Source organism: Anolis sagrei, chromosome 5 (genome assembly GCF_037176765.1).
Source record: "Anolis sagrei isolate rAnoSag1 chromosome 5, rAnoSag1.mat, whole genome shotgun sequence".
NCBI classification, from domain to species: domain Eukaryota; kingdom Metazoa; phylum Chordata; class Lepidosauria; order Squamata; family Dactyloidae; genus Anolis; species Anolis sagrei.
Genome location: NC_090025.1, coordinates 188,569,552 through 188,590,647, shown reverse-complemented (window position 1 = coordinate 188,590,647; position 21,096 = coordinate 188,569,552).

Here is a 21,096-nt window from a genome sequence, read left to right as displayed (position 1 = left end):
GGCTGATTAACTCCTACAAATATGCCAGCCCCAGATATAGGAAGACATAGTCATAGAATCATAGAGTTGGAAGAGACATCATGGGCCATCCAGTCCAACCCCCTGCCAAGAAGCAGGAATACTGCATTCAAAGCACCCCTGACAGATGGCCATCTAGCCTCTGCTTAAAAGCTTCCAAAGAAGGAGCCTCCACCACACTCTGGGGCAGAGAGTTCCACTGCTGAACGGCTCTCACAGTCAGGAAGTTCTTCCTAATGTTCAGGCTTTTGAATGAGCCAGTGAGATGTAGTAGATTGAGTCTTGGACTATGACTGTGGAAAGCCAGGTTTTGAATCCCTGCTCAACCATGAAAACCCACTGCATGACTTTGGGCAAGTCAACTTTTTCATCTTCAGGGGAAGGCAAAGGCATACCCTCTTTAGATAATCTGGACCTTAGCCATATAGGGCTTTACAGTGCAGAACTAGTTGTGCCCAGAAATAAGTGGAGGTGAATTCATTTAATACCTTATACAGTATATTAGAAGAATTTACCCAAACTTCAGTTCTCCAGATGTTTGGATGTCAGCCCCCAGTAGCTCAATGGCCTCATCAGACAGGCTGATTTACCCATCATATGCCTTCTCTTTCACTATGGAGCCCTTCCCACAATGCACATCAACATCTGGCCAAGCGCTGTGGTGAAAGAGGAGAGGAAGTGATGCAGGTCATCGCAGAAGCAATGTGGGGGGCTGCTCATGTTGCCTTAGGAGCAATGGTGGGAACCCAGGTAGTGACTATTCCCCCCATGGAGTCAGGGTTCAGGTAAAGTGGGCAATATGGGGCATGGAGCGACTGCCAGGACCCCCATGGATTCACCACGTTGTGTAGCAAATCCTTAGTTTGATGTCATAAGGTTCCTAGTCAGCTTGGTCAACTGTCAGAAATTCTGGGAGCTGAAGTCTAAAATATCTGGAGGACCAAAGTTTGAGAAGGACTACACTGGTTCATAGAACCCTTTGCAAACCCTCCTGCTGTTTTGGATGTCCAAAGGGACCACAGCTTAGCACATTTCCCCCCAGAAAACCTAACATTCATTCTCTGACATTTCTAAATAAAATAATTGCAACTAATAAATCTGCAGAAGGCCACTGTCTGATATCCTGAATAGATAAAGGGCATGGCTCAAAATAAATCTATTCACCTTTCCTCCCATTTCAACAGAAGTTTTAAGCTTTGTTCTTCTTTGGAGACAGATATTAGCCTTTTTTTTTAATGTCTACGAAATACCAAAGTACATGTAACTCTATTTTATTATTTTAAGACATTGTTTAGATCAGGGACATTAAGTCTACAAAGGTTTTCTATGAGAAGGCATGAAGAAATCACTGCAAAATGCATTAAACTTGAACATACTCCCCAGTGTCTCACTTAGGTAAATATCATAAGACTGTAAATGGAGAGAAGCCAACCCACTCAATAAATAGCAGTCGGCAGCACTAAAGATAAAACAAACTTTCATTAAAAGAAATTAAGGCCTAGCTAAACACAATAACAACTTAATGAACTACCAGTGAGGTACGAATCTGCACAAACTACCGGGAAATGGATCGTGGGGCTTTTATCTTTAAAAGCCCGCTTGTAAAAGGTCTGGTTAATCAACAAAACACCAAGCCAAGTTCCTACCTACTTTATCCGTCTTTTTAGTGACTTTGGATGTGATCATTTCTAATGTGTGTGCATGTATTGTAGAGAGAAAGTGTATAAACACCAACAACATGTAACTTTCAGTTTGCCTTACTATTATTTATGAAGATTAATGACAATGGTGTAGTTTTCACCATTTTCCTACAGTCCCCAAAGTTCTAGCACTGCAGAAGTTAAAGTATTAGTTAAGCATTCAGTAATAGAGTTTAAGCATACCAAAATGGAGATCCCAGTGGCACAATGGGTTAAACCCTTGTGCCAGCAGGACTGCTGACTGAAAGGTCAGTGGTTTGAATCTGGGGAGTGGGATGAGCTCCCATCTGTCAGCTCCAGCTTCTCATGTGGCAACATGAGAGAAGCCTCCCACAGGATGGTAAAACATCTGGGCGTCCCCTGAGCAATGTCCTTGCAAACAGTCAATTCTCTCACACCAGAAGTGACTTGCAGTTTCTCAAGTCACTCCTGACACAAAAATAATCCCAAAAGGAGATGCTTAACCAACATAATGCAGTTAACAACATAATGCGAAAACATTAAATACAAGAGTTCTAGGTATGATTTTCTGCAGTGCTAGAAATTTGGGGACTGAAAAAAAATTAATAATTCTTATTGGAGAGCACTGGCCAAATTTTAGTGTCCTTGTAGTAACACTTGTGGGTGGGAGAATATTTTGTTGAAAGTTGATTTATTTTGCTCTGTCATTTCCAAAAGAAACCGGGTCCTTCTCTTCTCGGCATGTTAAACACAATGGGATTGAACAGAACAATAGAAATGTGATGCTCAACTGAACATTGATGTTTTTAGAATTTCTGGGGTGGATCCAGACAGCCCTTTATCCCAAAAGCATCCACGTTATAAAAATGTGGATGTTTTGGGAGAGCTGTCCGCACCCACCCCAGAAAGCACGAGCTTTCTGGGGTGGGTTGTCTACACGTTATCTCTGGACTAGTCTGAGAGAAATTGGGGAGGCCATACCACCTCCTCGAAGCCCGCAGACGCTTACCAGCCTGCAATATTCCCTCTGAGTATGCCTCAGCATGCCTCGGGAACAACTGTGCGCAGTTTCCACTCTGTGGCTAACCTGTATGGTTCTGTTCTGTGCTTTAAAAATGTTTAAGACTATCAACTCACCCTCCGCATGTAAGGTTCGCTCAGTGATATGGTTTTTGTCAGCAAGGAACCTGCCTGCTGCAGAAATTCATCGACAGATTTGTGAAGTGTACGGTGATACTGTTATGAGTGAAAGCAAAGTGCGTAAGTGGGTACGACAATTCAAAGATGGCCGTGACAATGAGGACCGCTCCGGTCGCCCTTCTTTGATTACAGTGAACTCTTGGTTATTGGAGCAGGCACCAAGTTTTTATGAATAGGGTATTTTAAAATTGGTTCAGAGGTATGATAAGTGTTTGAACAAATTTGGCAACTATGTCAAAAAATCATAGAATCATAGAATCAAAGAGTTGGAAGAGACCTCATGGGCCATCCAGTCCAACCCCATTCTGCCAAGAAGCAGGAATATTGCATTCAAATCATCCCTGACAGATGGCCATCCAGCCTCTGTTTAAAAGCTTCCAAAGAAGGAACCTCCACCACACTCCGGGGCACAGAGTTCCACTGCTGAACAGTAGGCCTGGGTAACAACGGAAAAATTTGTTTCTAAAATCGATTTGTATTTGGGGTTTTTTTTTGTTTCGATATTTAAAATAATTACAAAATTTTCCTTTTAAAAAGTTTGATATTTACGAAATTTCATAAATGGTAAAAAATTAACGGTTCGATTTCCGAAACAATAACGAATCGATTCGTTAATGGCGGACGCGACTGCGAAATACGCTAAAAAACCTCCAAAACCTTCTGAAGCTTCCCTCTCCCTCTGTTGTTGACTGTTGGTGTGATATTATAATTTTTTTTCTCTAATTAAACCATAAAACTGGCCCAGACATGCGGAAATAATAACGAAACGACCTCAAAACAATAATGAAACGAATACAATATCGAAATACGAAGCATTTACAAAACGTTTTTGAAAATTCGTTTTTTTAATAATTGCTCCAGAATGGTTCGTTATCGTTTTGTAATTGAAAAAATTAACGAATTATTAACGAATTACGAATTAACGAAACGAAACCGCCCAGCCCTACTGAACAGCTCTCACAGTCAGGAAGTTCTTCCTCGTGTTCAAGTGGAATCTCCTCTCTTGTAGTTTGAAGCCATTGTTCCGCGTCCTAGTCTCCAAGGAAGCAGAAAACAAGCTTGCTCCCTCCTCCCTGTGGCTTCTTCATAGAGTGAAGTATATACTTTCTGAAAATAAATTTACTTTTTGGAAATAAACTTTTGTTGTGTACTTATGTTCAAATTGACCTTACTTAAAAAAATACACCTCATATAAGGGACGCCAAATTATTATGCCATTGTATAGAATGGGAACTGAGCATCTACATACTTTGATAACCATGGGGAATCCTTATCATTATTTTATATTGATTTATACCTCATCTTTTCCCCAGTTTTGGACTGAAGGCAACTTCCAACAGATTGAAAGAGGCACACCTAAATAAATAAAATAAATAAGTACAGAAGTTAGAAGTATCATATAATTAAATCCATTTTAAAAGCTAATAATATAACAAATGAATAAAAGAGACAATATAGCAAAATCTTCAAGACCCAAATTCCCTTAAAAGACCTGTTGAAATGTTTAAAATGGCCTTAGTATGGTTATGGAAAGATAACAAATTGGGTGTCTGTCTAACTCTCTGGGAAGGTGTTCCAGAACTGAGCACAATTAATTAAGAGATGAAATGGGCCAGGATAGGGGGAGTAGAGAGAAAACATATCTAAGAGGCACAAGGCTAGAGAAAGTATTGATAGCCTTCAATATGTCCCCTGTCCTGTTTTTAATGGGATAATTGGTTTGGCTCCCTTAATGCGATCATCAACATTCTTATGCAGTCGAGTTAGCAATAGGGAGACAGCCTGCCCATAGTCCCGAAGGAAGACCAATCTGTAATTATGCCACCACTTAGCAGAAGAGCAGTCCCCAAAGGGACGAAATGAATCCTCCATCCCAACAGATTGAACTTTTTAGCCTTGTCCATATCAGCCCCTCGCTCTATTTTTGAAGGATCGGGTTTCAGTAAAGTAAAGAGAAGGCCAAGTTCAGAGTGCTGCCCTGAAAGGGTTTGGGAATAAAACAATAATATCAGTTTTACCTACCCTTCAATGATTTTTGCAATCAATCCAAATGAAAATGCACCTTTTTGGCATTACATTTTACACCTATTACAAGAAACTATGTTTGATTTCCCCTCTTAAAAATCAGATGAATATGCATCTTCATGATATTACATTTTGCACCTATAACAAGGAACTATTTTGGGTTTCCTTCTCTCCTTTATATCAGGTAAATTCACAATCCAAATGAGCCATATATGGTACAAAAATTAATGAACAGGTAAATAAAGAATCCTATTGAAATCACTATTTTTTTTAAAAAAAACAAACTTAAAACATTAAAATCCTGGCAATAAGGATAGATGTAGAACTATTTGCAATAATTCTGCGCGAAGCAATGTGTTAATAGTCAAAAGCTGGTTGAATAGAAGAGATTTGTATACTGGTGGAAAAAGAAGAGGTGCGGGGACCAATACAGCATTCCCTGGGAAGAAGTTTCACTCGAGGAGTCACCATTGAACATACTCTCTTAGATGTCACCACTCAAGAAAGCTCTCTCTTAAGAATCATAGCACTCAGCCAGAGCTAAGGTCTGTCAGGTAGTCTGTATCTGTCATGGGATGAGGGTATGTGATGTGATTTATAGTTTTCAAATCATGATCTCCCTGAACTGCTGCAAGCTGGATAGCAGGTGTCCCAGAAGCAAGCAAAAAATATAGCAGAAACCCTTGGGGGTCTTCTCTAATTGAATCTATCCAACTGGTGTGCAATCTTCCTCTTTTTTTGTTGGTGTTCATTTGTTCAGTCATTTCCGACTCTTTGTGACTCCAGAGCTCCCTGTCACCACCCCCAGCTCCTTCAAGGTCAATCCAGTCACTTCAAGAATGGCATCCATCCATCTTGCCCTTGGTCGGCCCCTCTTCCTTTTTCCTTCCATTTTCCACAGCAATCTTCTCTTCTCCAAGCTTTCCTGTCTTTTCATGATGTGGCCAAAGTACTTCATCTTTGTCTCTATTATCCTTCCCTCCAATGAGCAGTTGGGCTTTATTTCCTGAAGTATGGACCGGTTGGATCTTCTCGCAGTCCAAGGCACTCTCAGAACTTTCCTCCAACACCACAGTTCAAAAGCATCTTCCTTCGCTCAGCCTTCCCTAAGGTCCAGCTCTCACATCCATAGGTTACTACGGGGAATACCATTGCTTTAACTATGCGGATCTTCGTTGCCAGTGTGATGTCTCTACTCTTTACTATTTTATCGAGATTGGACATTGCTCTCCTCCCAAGAAGTAAGCGTCTTCTGATTTCCTGGCTGCAGTCTGCGTCTGCAGTCATCTTTGCACCTAGAAATACAAAGTCTGTCACTGCCTCCACGTTTTCTCCCTCTTTTCCCCAATTGTCAATCATTCCTGTTGACATAATCTTGTTTTTTTAATGTTTAGCTGCAACCCAGCTTTTGCACTTTCTTCTTTCACCTTGATTAGAAGGCTCCTCAGCTCCCCTTTGCTTTAGGCCATCAAAGTGATGTCATCTGCATATCTAAAGTTGTTAATGATTCTTTCAGCAATTTTCACCCCAGCCTTGCATTTGTCAAGCCCCACACATCACTTCTCTTAATGCAGTCTATTACAAAGCTTTTATTGTCTTTTCTAGTGAGTTTTTTTCTTCTTATGATATCGCCAAAGTATGATAGTCTCAGTTTAGTCATCTTCTAGGTGGAGTTCAGGCTTGATTTGGTCTTGATATGATCATTTCTTTGTCATTTTAGCAGTCCACGATATCTGTCAAACTCCAAGACGGCAATTCAAAAAAAGTTGATTTTCTTGTATGCTACCAAAGCTCTTCCCTTCTGATATTTTTAAAAAGGGCAAAATTTTTGGCTAAGTTTATTCTAAAGCCACACAGAAAACCACCAAATGTCTAAAATATATGAAAACACCATATGCCATCCCCATAAGCATCCAGAAAATGGTCCCACTTTCCATTTTCTTATGCAGTCCATCTCAAAATGGCAAAAGGAAGTGATGCAGTATTATTTCCTGTTCCCATTTTGAGATGGACTGCAGAGGAAAAAATATGTTTTCGGCATGTTGAGGAGATATACAGCCTTTGGGAAACAGGAATGTATGTGGAGGGACAGAATTGGCCCCTGCCCCTCTGTTTATCAATTTTTGCAGTTATGTTTATCAGTTTTTGCAGTTGTGTTTATCAATTTTTGCAGTTAACCAAAGATACTCCACTGTTTAAGGGAAAGGGAGAACATGCTTTTTCCACTTTGCCTTCCAACAAGTTTAAAGATTAATAATTTCAAAATCATAACATTATTTTCCAATCCATATTTTGACTTCCATACCTTTGCAAGTACTGAGAAAGTCAAGAAATCATGGAAGATAAAATCCAAAGCATTAAGGCTCACCAGGTGGTCTACACATGGAACACTTGTGTGTCTGAGCATCTCATGAATTCCACCACCTCCATTTTCTGGTCAAGAAAGTTAGGATATTTCATTATAAGCAATCATTACCACTAGTAAGGATGATCTGGTATTTAAGCATCTTGTTCAGCTGTCCCTTTTATGGAAATGAAGTTTTAGACTGATACCAGCCTAGTTCCAAACCATAAAATATTAGTTTTCTTCTCCATATTCTCTTAATATGGAAAAAGTAAGAACTTTGGCCCTAGGTCAGAATGGGGGGAGGGGAAAGTCCTTGTTTTCCAAGGCTATCCTTCAAATAATCAGAAGCAGTCATTCTTAATGAAAGGTATTTCAGCTCACCAATGACATCTCCTGATTTGGAGAACACGTTAATACAGACTGGAACACTATATTCATGTTTAACTTTACAATTAGCCAGGGACCAAAGCTTCTCTCCCTGAAACATTATTCATATGGCTGTAAATATAACCTTAAGGGTCCTCAAGAGGTTTTCTTCCCCTTTGATGCTTGATTTGCAAGGGATACTTCCCATCAGCTGCCTCCAATTTTCCCTTTGGTGCCATGTTGTTTAGACATGATTAAGAAAGTATTAAGAAGCGATAAGGATGGATAAGATGCCAATGGAGCTCATCCAGTCATTTAAGCCAAAAATAATACATCAGTGTAGTGGGATACCATAACTGGCCAGAAGTATCTCAAATGACTTTAGAGAAAAGGGAGGGAGAGAGGGGGAAACAAAATCTAGATGGCTGTTACGATTGCTCTATATTCATGGATTCATGGATGGTCCATCATATCGGTAGTGGATATCTTGTGCTAGCTTTCCCACATTTTGAAACCTAAATTCAACTCTCATGCGGAAAAGAATAATAGACTGTAGTTTGTCAATTCTAGTGTTTGACTACCATCAGGAGAAAGGTAAGAATTTGAGTCCCATTCCAGTGATTTTATTTTATGTGTGACATTGGCATAACTTCACAACAGAAATCACATTAGGGAGTGTGGGTCTCAGACCCCAGGGGAAGCATTGAGTATGGGAGTAACTTCTTTGCATGAAGATTTTTTCAGTTTGATCCCCAGCATCTCAAAAACGACTCCTGCTTGAAATCCTGGAGAGCGACTGCTGATAACTCAGTGCAGGCTATGGGTGGGAATATTGTGGTCCATATCGTCTATATGGTCTAAATCATGTGTGGGTAATTGTATGGAATCTGGGGACCGGTTTTCCCCAAAATCTAATCTCCATAGCCTCCACCACCCTCACACACATAGCAAACCCAAATGCTTTGTTTTTCCCTTATAGGTCCTCTCAAAATGGTGCTGGGGGTGGTGGATGGGTGTGTGTGTGTGTGTGGAATGAATCCCTTACCTTGGCAAGCTAGCTTAGGCCTAAGAGAGTGTGCCTGGCGAAGCCACGACATCCTTTTTAGAGAAGGGAAACAGGGAGATGCCATCTTAGGTTAGGTTTGCCTTAAGGAGGCGTGTTCTAGTCTTGGAGGGAAAATCAGAAGGCTGGGATTGGTTAGGAAGATGGGGCAGAGCCTAAGTGATCTAAAGGGAAAAAAAGTGACTTTTAAACTGAGGCTTGAGTTCCCAGTTTGCCAGTTGTTTATTGGAGCTTGGAAAGGGTAGAGAGAATACTTTGGGTGTTAGTGAGAGCAGTTTGAGATTTTGAAAAAGAACTTTGAGGCAGTCTTTTGTTTAGGGTAGCTATAGAGAAGTATAGCTAGAATACTGTGTGGAGCAGAACCCCTTTAGTGGTCTATTCTTTTCCTAAGGAAGGCTAGTTCAGGTTTTGGGTGGATTCCTAAGGGGGATTTTTGTGGGAGTTACTTTCAGAGATTCATTTCCTGAAGTAATTTTCTGTGTTGAAACCTTTAAGACTTGTAACTCAGAAGTTTTAAGATCTCTTCTCAAATGTAACCACAATTACCCATCAAGCCTGTTCAATAAAAGTTCTTGTTATTTTTATCAACTTATACCAGCCTCAGTGTGAATACCTTTGTGGTAAAAGTGTTATTCAAGTCAGCTTTTCACCAGCCTCTAAGAAAACTAGAGTAACACAGAGTGTGTAACAGAACAACCTCTCAATAGTACCTCAGCTGGTTTATTAGTAATATGGTGGCAGCGGAAATCTTTTAAAGAATCATTTTAAGTCTCTCGGTTCCAGTGGTTCCCAGTTCCTCACTTTTAAATATTCAGTTGGTTCAACAACCATACTCCCTCTATACTTTGGTGAGCTAGTCTATAGTGGTGGTGTCATCGTTATAATTTGGTAGGCTGCTGTGTGGTCGTTATAATTTGGTGAAGCAGCATTGGGATTTTTATTATTAAATAAAGTTCCCTACTTTTCCCCATGATCGTTATAGAGGACAACCCTAATTCAGTAACAGAAACATTATGAATCATGTACTGATTAAAAGCAGAGTGATGTGAATGAATTAATATGAAGCTCTGAGGTGGATTAATATTATATGTGAAAAGAGTCTTGGGGTCTTGGTGGACCACAATCTCAACATGAATTGAGATTCATGTTGTTCTCAAAAAGGATGGTCTGGTATTTAAGCATCTTGTTCAGCTATCTCTTTTATGGAAATGAGGTTTTAGACTGATACCTGCCTAGTTCCAAACCCTAAAATATTTTTTTTCTTCTCTTGACTGTATGATGTGGTTCTCAAAAAAGGAAATCCAATTCTAGGCTGCCTCAACAGGTATAGTGTATGAACTGAAGTAAGGAATGGTACCACTCTCTTCAGTTTGGGTCAGATATCACCTGAAATATTAGTTCAATTTCTGAGAACCACAATTCAAGAAGGACGGGCTGGAATGTATCTGGAGGAGAGTGACCAAAATGAGGACAAGGTCTTAAAACCAAGCCCTATGAGGAACATCTAAGGAAGCTGAGCATGTTGGAGAATAGATGACTGAGATGTGATATGGTAGTCACTGTGGATATTACAGCCACACTGTGGTTGCATTTCCCTTCAAAAGTGGGAATTTGGTTCAAAAGCAGGATATTGTTGGATTGTAACGGTTGCAAATCCAACATAGCCAATAATGAGGACTGATAGGATCTGCAGCCTAAATAACAGCTAAATTCCCATTCTTGTCTCAAAAAAGAAAGTGTTATTGTTGTTGTTGCTGTGACCTATGAAGACTGGCTAATGCCACCTACTAAGCAGCAGTGAAAGGAGCTTTCTGATCTGACCCAAAGGAGACCAAAACAAGTTGGTAGGCTGTTGTAAGGTGATTCAAATATCCCAACGTCATGTGCAGCATTTTAGAGGTGAGGGTGGAGTGAAGAGAACCTAAACAAATGTGGCATGCACAAATGGTATTTGAGCCCTCCAAACTCCGAAGAAGTGTTAAAATAAACATATTAGCCAGTGAGGATATGGCTGGATAAACACATCAGAATTTGCAAAGTGACTGTTATATTACCTTAAAACCATTTAAGGCCTCAGTTTGTGCTTGAAACCATTGCAAAACATGCCACCCCCAGTACACACACACACAATCTTAAGTGGTTAGAGACAGTGATGTGTTTAGTCTATTAAAATAGACAGCAGGAGCAATCTGGGAGAATTGGGCTGGATTACTAAAGTCTCAGTTACACTAACACAATGAGGTAGCTATAACCTAGGTCACAATACCATTTTCTTCTCGTTGTCCTCTCTTTTTCTTCTTTTGTAAAATTAAAGAGAATTTCTGGCATTTCATATGGCAGTTATAGATCCAAAACCTAGAGTTATCATTTCAAAACTGTTCTATAGTCAGGAGAACTATGGGATCTTACTGAAAGACTAAGGACATGGATAACTACCCAGAGTTTCTATATTGAAAGAGGGGTGGAATAAAATAAAGTAATGTCGAAGGCTTTCATGGCTGGAATCACTGCGTTGTTGTAGGTTTTTCGGGCTATATGGCCATGTTCTAGAGCAGTGGTTCTCAACCTGTGGATCCCCAGATGTTTTGGCCTTCAACTCCCAGAAATCCTAACAGCTGGTAAACTGGCTGGGATTTCTGGGAATTGTAGGCCAAAACATCTGGGGACCCACAGGTTGAGAACCACTGTTCTAGAGGCATTCTCTCCTGGCGTTTCATCTGCATCTATGGCAAGCATCCTCAGAGGTTGTGAGGTCTGTCGGAAACTAGGAAAATTGGGTTTATATATCTGTGGAATGTCCAGAGTGGGAGACAGAACTCTTGTCTGTTGGAACGAGGTGGGAATGTTTCAATTGGCCACCTTGATTTGCATTTGATAGCCTGGCAGTTTTTTGGTGTGGCTTGTTAGTGCCTGGGGGAATCTTTTGTTGAGAGGTGATTAGCTGTCCCTGATTGCAAGTAAGTAAGTAAGTAAGTAAGTAAATAAAATAAATAGATTATCACATGAAGCTGCCATCTTGCAGCATTAAGATTGTTGATCCTGGAAACTTGCTGTAAACTTCCCGCATTTGTCCAAGATGGCACAACAAAGGACATTCCACCTGAACATTAGAAAAAACTTCCTAACTGTGAGAGCTGTTCAGCAGTGAAACGCTCTGTCCTGAAGTTTGATGGAGGCTCCTTCTTTGGAGGCTTTTAAACAGAGACTGAATGGCCATCTGTCGGCGTTGCTTTGAATGCAATTTTCCTGCTTCTTGGCAGGGAGTTGGACTGGATGGCCCACGAGGTCTCTTCCAACTCAATGATTCTATGATTCTATAACAACTTTGCTTTGCTGCTCCATGATCCTTCTTCCGGACATTATTTTGGGGAGGTAGCCTTGCCTCTCACAGTTTTGTAACTTAAGTAACCCCCCCCCTTTTTTTTTTTTGCTTAGGGGACAATGCAGTTTTGCAACTTTAAGTAAAAAAATTGCTGATTATCTGGAGGGGGAGTGAAGGACAGGGGGATATGCCCATGCTCTGACATGATTTCTGTGCTGGCATGCTGACACAAAAATCCCTGGACCTCATCACACAAGGGAAATCTGGGAACAGTGGTGAAATCAGGAATTATTAATGGCGTTTCTCATCATAGAATCATAGAATCAAAGAGTTGGAAGAGACCTCATGGGCCATCCAGTCCAACCCCCTGCCAAGAAGCAGGAATATTGCATTCAAATCACCCCTGACAGATGGCCATCCAGCCTCTGTTTAAAAGCTTCCAAAGAAGGAGCCTCCACCACACTCCGGGGCAGAGAGTTCCACTGCTGAACGGCTCTCACAGTCAGGAAGTTCTTCCACATGCTCAGATGGAATCTCCTCTCTTGTAGTTTGAAGCCATTGTTCCGCGTCCTAGTCTCCAGGGAAGCAGAAAACAAGCTTTCTCATCCATCCATCACTGGGGAGAATTTTATCACAAGTTTTAGAAGTGGGTCTTGCATTATGTAATGCCATAGCTTTACCATGTCTGTGCAATAAAGTCTTATATAAAAGCCCCTCCTCAGGCCATCTTAATAGCCATCATCCACTATGGATGAAGGACAAATTTTCTATTGCTGATCAGGGTGCAAGGAGGATGAACTTTCTATGAGCAAAAGAAGCTGTGACAAGGTGGTGCTCCAGTGCTTTGAGCAAGCAAATTTTGCTTACCCCACTGTTTCAGCTAGGGCTGTGCAATCATCATGCATCTGGTATTAATACATGAAATACTATTTACTTATTTAAAATGTCTACTTTTGTTTTAAAGATATGCAAAGCAAGGTACAAAAAGTAAATAACCAAACACTTTTAAGGAATGGTCTTTTAAAAATGAAAAGCAAAACCTGCACGACAGCAGACAGAAACAAATATATACAAGCTCATAAAATTTTAAAACAGAAAAAAAAAATCAATCAACTTCAAGTTAATACAAACTGAAAGGAACAGTCCCTAAACCACTAAAAGCTATTAAAAACCTCAGACAATAAGGCAGCTTTGACTTGTCATAGCAGAGTGGGTATCTCTGTTGCCTAGCATTCCACATTGCTTCCTGCAAGCCTGACGGGGCCTTTCCCATGATAACCACACACCTGATGAGTTGGAAGCCCAGTGGTGGCTCTCTGACTGCAAGATCAGGTGGGTTCATACTGCCATTTGAAATTGTTGGGTTTCATCCCTGACTGCACAAGTCTCCAACCCTCAAGGAGTAGCTAGCCTAAATAGATTAGAATGAGGGATTCCTTCCGCAAGTTCCCCTTTGCATGCCTGTCTCTAGAAGGGGTGTTGTCTTACTCATCCTGCATGCCGCTATCTCCTCCCCCTTTGAATACTTAGCAATGTAATATCTTCAGGGAAGACGCAATTTCCTCTTTAAAGGTATTTTTATTGCCCTGTTGAGGACACGGGGTCAATTCTCCATTTTGGCCTCTCTCTCTTCTTGAGTGAGTGGGCATCTTGCCATTCTCCAGGCAAGACGTAGATTAATGGATGCTATTTTGTCATTCTTCCTTTTATTTTCCTTAGACGCTAACTTAGTGAAACTAGTTGGTTCCAAGAACCTTTTCTATCCAGAATGGATTTCTTTTGACTTCAATAAATATAGTATTTTTAGAACCGATGAAGTTGTGGCTCTGCAATCCGGTTCCATCCTGCTCAGTGGAAACCAATCCTTACTCTCTACACATAAGCTTCTGCTGGTTATGAACTGTGCTTTTGGCACCCTGCTATATTTTTGTGGAATCGCCCCCAAGTGAGGGTTATTTTTGAACCTAACTACTCTTGATTCCTAACACAAATCAAATAAGCAAATCCCACCTGAGTCTCCTGATGTCACCTCAGAAGCAATGGATGCAGCAAAGGAGTACTGTTGTATTCACACTCACCTTAGAGACAACGGGTTTTATATTACTGAAATCACATGGCTGTCCTAAATCATCATCATCATCATCATCATTATTATTTATTTTGTCGAAGGCTTTCATGGCTGGAATCACTCAGTTCTTGTGGGTTTTTTTGGGCTATATGGCCATGTTCTAGAGGCATTTCTCCTGACGTTTCGCCTGCATCTATGCACCTCTGAGGAAGCCTGCCATAGATGCAGGCGAAACGTCAGGAGAAATGCCTCTAGAACATGGCCATATAGCCCGAAAAAACCCACAAGAACTGGATTATTTATTTTATTTATACCCCACCCTTCTACTCATGGGGACTCTAGGTGGCTAACAATCCCACACTTTGGTCATAGTTTTAAAAAGCACAATACAAAAATTAAAAAACAAACAAACAAATAATGGATTAATGTTCTGTTGCGTGCTGGACCTGTAAATAATTGTCTTTAAATAGGACGTGCGACTTAAACCCAGCGGGAAGTCAGGGGCCCCCGAAGAAAAGTTCTCAGAGGTTTATTAAAGTCCTTTATTAATGAACAATTAAACAGAAACTTCTCTTGACTTCAGAAAGTTAAACAAACGATTCCAGGCTTTTATGCAACTGGTGGCTTCCTAATCTTGTCCACGAAGGACAGGCAATTGTCTTCAAAAACTGATTCTTTACTTTAAAGGAAAATCCCCTTTTTAACTTCTCCCAGGCTGAGTAATCTAATCCTTACTGATGTGGGCTCTGCTACCGGGTCGAACTGTGTCTCGAACACCGAGTGGACCTATCAGTAAGGCCAGTAGATTCTCCAGCTGGAGTTCTTTGGTCTTCCAAAACTGTTTATCCTCCGAAATTCCTCAAAGCTTTAGGACTGCTTCCCTGGAAATCTTTGGATGCTCTTAAGACTGTTCTCCCCCGGAGAGTCTTAAGGGTTGAAACTTTTGTACAGGAGAAGCTTGTACACGTCCTGTACATTAGTTTTCCTTACTGAGACTGGCTAAAAATGGCTCCCTTCCTTTCCCAATTGCCCTGAACAAGGGGCGGAACCAAAACTTAACGATGATGGACAGGTGACTTGCCTTATGACTGCAACCAAAGGAAGCCACTTTTCTGCAGAACCCTGAAACCTTGGACTGCAAGCAAATATTTAATACAAAGCAAATAAATTTGGAGCTCCTGGTACAGCCGTACCAGCACAATTAAAATATAATATACTTTAGCCTTTAAAATTCACAATCCTCCCACAGAATCCACCCCATGCCACACACACACACACACACACACACTTCCCTACCAGCATGTCTTTTATCCAAAATGCTTGCTGACAGAGAAAAGTCTTGACCAGCTTGCATAAGGCCAGCAGGGATGGGGCTATCCTGATCTCTCTTGGGAGAGAGTTCCATAGTCTGGAAGCAGCCACTGAAAAAGTCCTCTCCTGTGTTCCTACCAATGTGCTTGAGTGGGATAGTGGGACAGAGAGAAGGCCCTCCTCAGTTGATCATAGATGTCTACCGGGTTCATAGAAAATGATACAGTCCTTCAGATAATCTAGACTGGAGCCGTATAGGGCTGTAGGTGGACCCTTAGACAATCCTTCATGGTGCTGGACGCTAGATACACATGGAAGCTCCACCAAGTTTTGGCATTGTGGTCTTAGCATTTCTATTTCCTCAAAGTCATCTTAAATTGAGATGTCTATCAGCATCGGCTGTATGTTCTAAGGAGTGTTGCCCTAGTTGTGTAACTTTCATCTTCACTTATTTGACCTCTTAAGGACTTAATCTCACATACAGCTGTAAGTAGGGGAGAGTTGTTAAGAAGGTAGCTGTATCTCCCCCTTCTTTCTTTCTTTTTTTCCTACAGCAAAGACGATCCAGGGTGTTTGAGAAAAAAAATTGAGAATTCCTACCCAAGCTAATCCTTTTAAACCTAGCTATGCTTATTAGCTTTCTTTGAACTGATAAGGCTTAAAGAGATGTGTCATTTGAAGAAGTGAAGGCAATTTTAACCGCAAAGAAGGCTACAAAACAGGAGGATACAGAAGGTGAAATGTGGCATGTGATGAAATGGCGGCGATACATATTTTTTAAATCTCCTCTAAAACTATATTGTGGGAATGACAGAAATTACCAGTGAGCTGTTATGGTTTTAGAAGTTATAGGCATCAGCCTATTTAGTGGTGCTAAGCGGGCGCTTGATTCCCTTGCTGTCTCTCAAGTCGTTTCCGATGGCGTGGCAGCCATCGCTACGTCGCCCAGTACTTTCTGACAAGAGACTTCAATTTATCAGCGAGTGGCTTGAAATTTAAAGATAGGAGGGAAGGGGGAAGGAACCCTCTTTATTTATCCATCTATGCGGGTGGAGGGCGGTTTCTTAAACCCTTTGAATTCAAATGGCAAATCTTAATTGCGCACTTGCGTATCCCACATGATTTATGAGATGCATCTGCTGCTGTAATTAATGCAGATACAAGGAACAATGTGCCATCCCTGTTAGGTTGCCGTGGCAAGCCTCTAAATATGCCCGCTGCAGTTCAGCATCTCCTCATATTACCTCGCTCTTTGGAGCAACTGTCGACAGAGTTGACAGACAGGTTTCATTAAAATATCAGCAGCATGTTTGTGCCAAAAAGCATTACCGGGAATATTGCTGGATCGTCTCCTTAGGAAAAAAAAACATTGTCAAGAGTTATAAAGTTTGCCTTCCTCTTCAAATGCTTATCTTCTAGTTTGATTACAGCTAATATTCCGAATAGGCACTGCTGAGTTTCAGAGAGTTTTTTTTTCATCAGGTTCTTTGAAGAAATATATCATCAACTAAAATTTCTACATAAATGGAGAGATTTAGTGGAAGACAAAATCACTCATACATACTGTGAATTGAATGTCACCTACACTTTGTTCATAAATCACCTTTCTATTAGCTAATCTGGTGTGATGTAATGAAATGTTCCTAAATATTCTGTTTTTTGGTCTGGGGGGAGTATCCATATAGGTATTAAATATAAGTGTATATCCTATGTGGTAAGTGAAAATTGGCTGGGAGAGAGAACTTTCATTTAGCTCTTGGAGTACAATATTGCCTTGTTTTGGTAGGAATTTAGATAGTGAAATGCAGAGTACTAAGGAAGGAGTGAGAATGTGGACTGGAAATCCAAAGAGCAATAAAGGTACAGTAGATACTACTTATCTAAGACACGGGACACTGTGAGGGTGTTGTACTCTCACATGAGAAAGGGCACATCTTTCAATTAGATTGCACTTGACTTTTGGCGGAAAATAAGAAGCCTATGAGAAAATACACCTGTGCTCATAGTAGAGCACTACCAAATTGCCCTTGGAGCTACTGAAAACTACAAATCATAAGAATTCTAGGTGGAGGGAATGAATTCTGATGTGAGTGTTTAGCCTGAAGAAGAGAAGGCTGAGAGGAGATATGATAGCCATGTATAAATATGTGAGAGGAAGCCACAGGGAGGAGGGAGCAAGCTTGTTTTCTGCTTCCTTGGAGACTAGGACGCGGAACAATGGCTTCAAACTACAAGAAAGGAGATTCCATCTGAACATGAGGAAGAATTTCCTGACTGTGAGAGCCGTTCAGCAGTGGAACTCTCTGCCCTGGAGTGTGGTGGAGGCTCCTTCTTTGGAAGCTTTTAAACAGAGGCTGGATGGCCATTTGTCAGGGGTGATTTGAATGCAATATTTCTGCTTCTTGGCAGGGGGTTGGACTGGATGGCCCATGAGGTCTCTTCCAACTCTTTGATTCTATGATTCTATGATTCTACGAGTGGTGGGTATTCAATAGCTATTCTTAGAGGCCATTGGTATCTATATAATATTTCTGGAGTGGGACTAATTGATAGGACCACATTCAGTGACTAACTATACCTCCTGAAGCTGATGGTCTCATCCTTTGATTCCTCTATGTGACCAAACATTCAGAGATGCCGCTGATACCACTGATTGTCCAGAAGACTGAAACACACAATTTATCTGCATAGTATTTTTGGCTCCTTGTCTGAACTACAAATAGTGTACTCTGAGGAGAGGTCAAGACTCTTATATAAGGATACACCAAGGGCAAATTGAGGAAAGAACGAAAGGTGTGAGCTGAAACAAGATAAGGCAACCTTCACAAAAGCTATGGATGAGCAAACCATTTCACAAGTTTTTGACATGAACATTGGCAGAAAACACCATGGATAGCTTAACAATCATTCAAGGGTTAATGGATCTCAAAAGGATGAATCTTGGCCTCCAAACCAAACAAAACAGTCCAGGGGCTTCACAGAGGCCCTGAAATATGAGGTTAAGACATCACTGTGGTTTGGGAAACAATTCATCTCTCGGTGTTGGCCAATTAATAGAAAGCTTACTTTTATGAGTAACATGATAGAAAGACTTTCAGTGGGACTCCAGGGAAGGAAGGAGGAAAGGAAGAACGGAGAGAGGGAGGGCCCAGTTCCTTGTCTAGAAGAAATAAACAAGTCTGACATCCAGAATCTTGTCCCAGCTTGAGTAGACCTTTGGAATCAATTGCAAAATTGTGATGAAACATATTGGTATTGTACACACATTAATTATAATAATATTAGTGATCTTAATGTATCTACTCTGGCATGATTCCAGAAACAGGCCAGAGTGAGAGCTGTTCAGCAGTGAAACTCTCTGCCCGGAGTATAGTGGAGGCTCCTTTTTTGGAAGCTTTTAAACAGAGGCTGGATGGCCATCTGTCAGGGGTGATTTGAATGCAATATTCCTGCTTCTTGGCAGGGGGTTGGACTGGATGGCCCATGAGGTTTCTTCCAACTCTTTGATTCTATGATTCTATGATTCTAACAGGATTTAATTCCATCCTGTTGTCATCTTTATCTAGATGACTACTAAATAATCTATGATGGAAGTACATTATTTTAAACCCCAAAGCAAAACACTCTTAATCATAGAAGAAAGTTTGGAAAGGTTGTAAAAATTCATTGAAAAGAAAACTTTTACAGATGTTCATAATATGATGATGCTTGCATTTGTATTTTTTCCTACTTCCAATGTAACTTCAATATATAGTAAACTCTAAAAAAAATGTTCTTGAAAACTACGTTTCGAAAAAAATACCTAAAGTTGTTCTGTATGGGACTTGCTTACCTCCTGCCCATTGCCACTCTATTCATCATGAGAGTACAAAGCCTAAAGGAACCCAAATAGGGACGTATAAAGCTATAGGCTCCAGTTGCCAGTGCTGAGATTGGTTCTCTGTATGTGTGGATTTTAGATGCAATTACAAGGGAGAAAGAGGGAAGCCAAGCAAAACAGACACGGCCGCTAATACTCTATCTGTCAGTCACAAAGATGAGCTTCTCATTCCGGGCTTTCACCAAATTAACACATCAGTGACTTCTGCATAACTCGGGACTTTAATTCACAGCTTGACAAACCATAAACAAGGAAGCCAAGCTACATCTCCCCCTCCACCATTTCTCTGCAAACGCTTCTAAAAAAAGGCATTCTATCAAGTCAACCAGAGGCCTGTGAGAAGATTAAATGATGCATTAGATGCATTTCCACAGACATGATGGTCCACAAGCTTGGGCAGTAATGTTTCCATTTTAAATTTACCTCCAGACCAAGGAGGATTGATGTGTTCATTCTCCACTGGATCTAGATAAAGATGACACCAGGATGGAAGATTGGGCCTTTGAAAGGAACTCATGAGTTTGGTTTGGTGACCCACATATATAACTTGTGTGGTTTGTTTACACTTTATACTATTGTTTTAAATCCCACCTCTTCAGATGGACCACAAAACTTAATATGGTCCATCACTCATATATGATGAATACTAGGGCTGGGCGGTTTCGTTTCGTTAATTCGTAATTCGTTAATAATTCGTTAATTTTTTCAATTACAAAACAATAACGAACCATTCTGGAGCAATTTTTTAAAAAAACGAATTTTTAAACACGTTTTGTAAATGCTTCGTATTTCGTTATTGTATTCGTTTCGTTATTGTTCTGAGGTCGTTTCGTTATTATTTCTGCATGTCTGGGGCAAGTTTTTTGTTTAATTAGTGAAAAAAAATTATAATATCACACCAACAGTCAACAACAGAGGGAGAGGGAAGCTTCAGAAGTTTTTGGAGGTTTTTTAGCGTATTTCGCGGTCGCGTCCGCCATTAACAAATCGATTCGTTATTGTTTCGGAAATCGATTCGTTAATGTTTTGTAATTTTTTTCACATTTACGAAATTTCGTAAATATTGAACTTTTTAAAAGGAAAATTTTGTAATTATTTTAAATATCGAAACAAAAAAAAACCCCAAATACAAATCGATTTTAGAAACAAATTTTTCCGTTGTTACCCAGGCCTAATGAATACTAATCCAGAATCTCCATTACCATTTGTCTTTTGCAGTCTGTCTGGATCTTGGTAGAAAGCATAGCACACTTCTGGCAAGCTAAAGTGCATTGTTGGAGTGTTCTCATGAAGGAGGTCTGCCTCTTCTTCCCCAGTCCTGGGTAAAAAGTAAGAATCTCAGGGCAAGAGCACTGTCTTGAAAACTGTTAGGTGTTTCTGTATCACTTTGATATCCCTTGAATGGCCGTGGCTGCATCCTATGAAATCCTGGAATTTGTAGCCTGGTGAAGCTGCAGAGCTCTCTGGTAAGAGTTCAGAAAAAAAATTAACATATATAATTTTCCTACTCATTATGAACAAGTGAAATCTTCACCCACATGCTTGATTCATCATTAGCTGGTGATCAGACCTGGAATCATGCACATAGCCATAATGTTGTATTTGTACTCTAACTTCTCAACTGCAATCTAGAAATACACTTTACAAGCAATCAGCCATGCAGAGCAAAATTGTTACCTTTTCTTGTTACCTGAGGGCATGGCAAGCAGCACTTTCTGAAATTCTACTTTATATATGTGCCTTCAAGTTGCCTTTCAACTTATGACAACTCTATGAATTTCACAAGGTTTTCTTAAGTCATGAATACTCAGACGTGGTTTTGCCAGTTCCTCTCA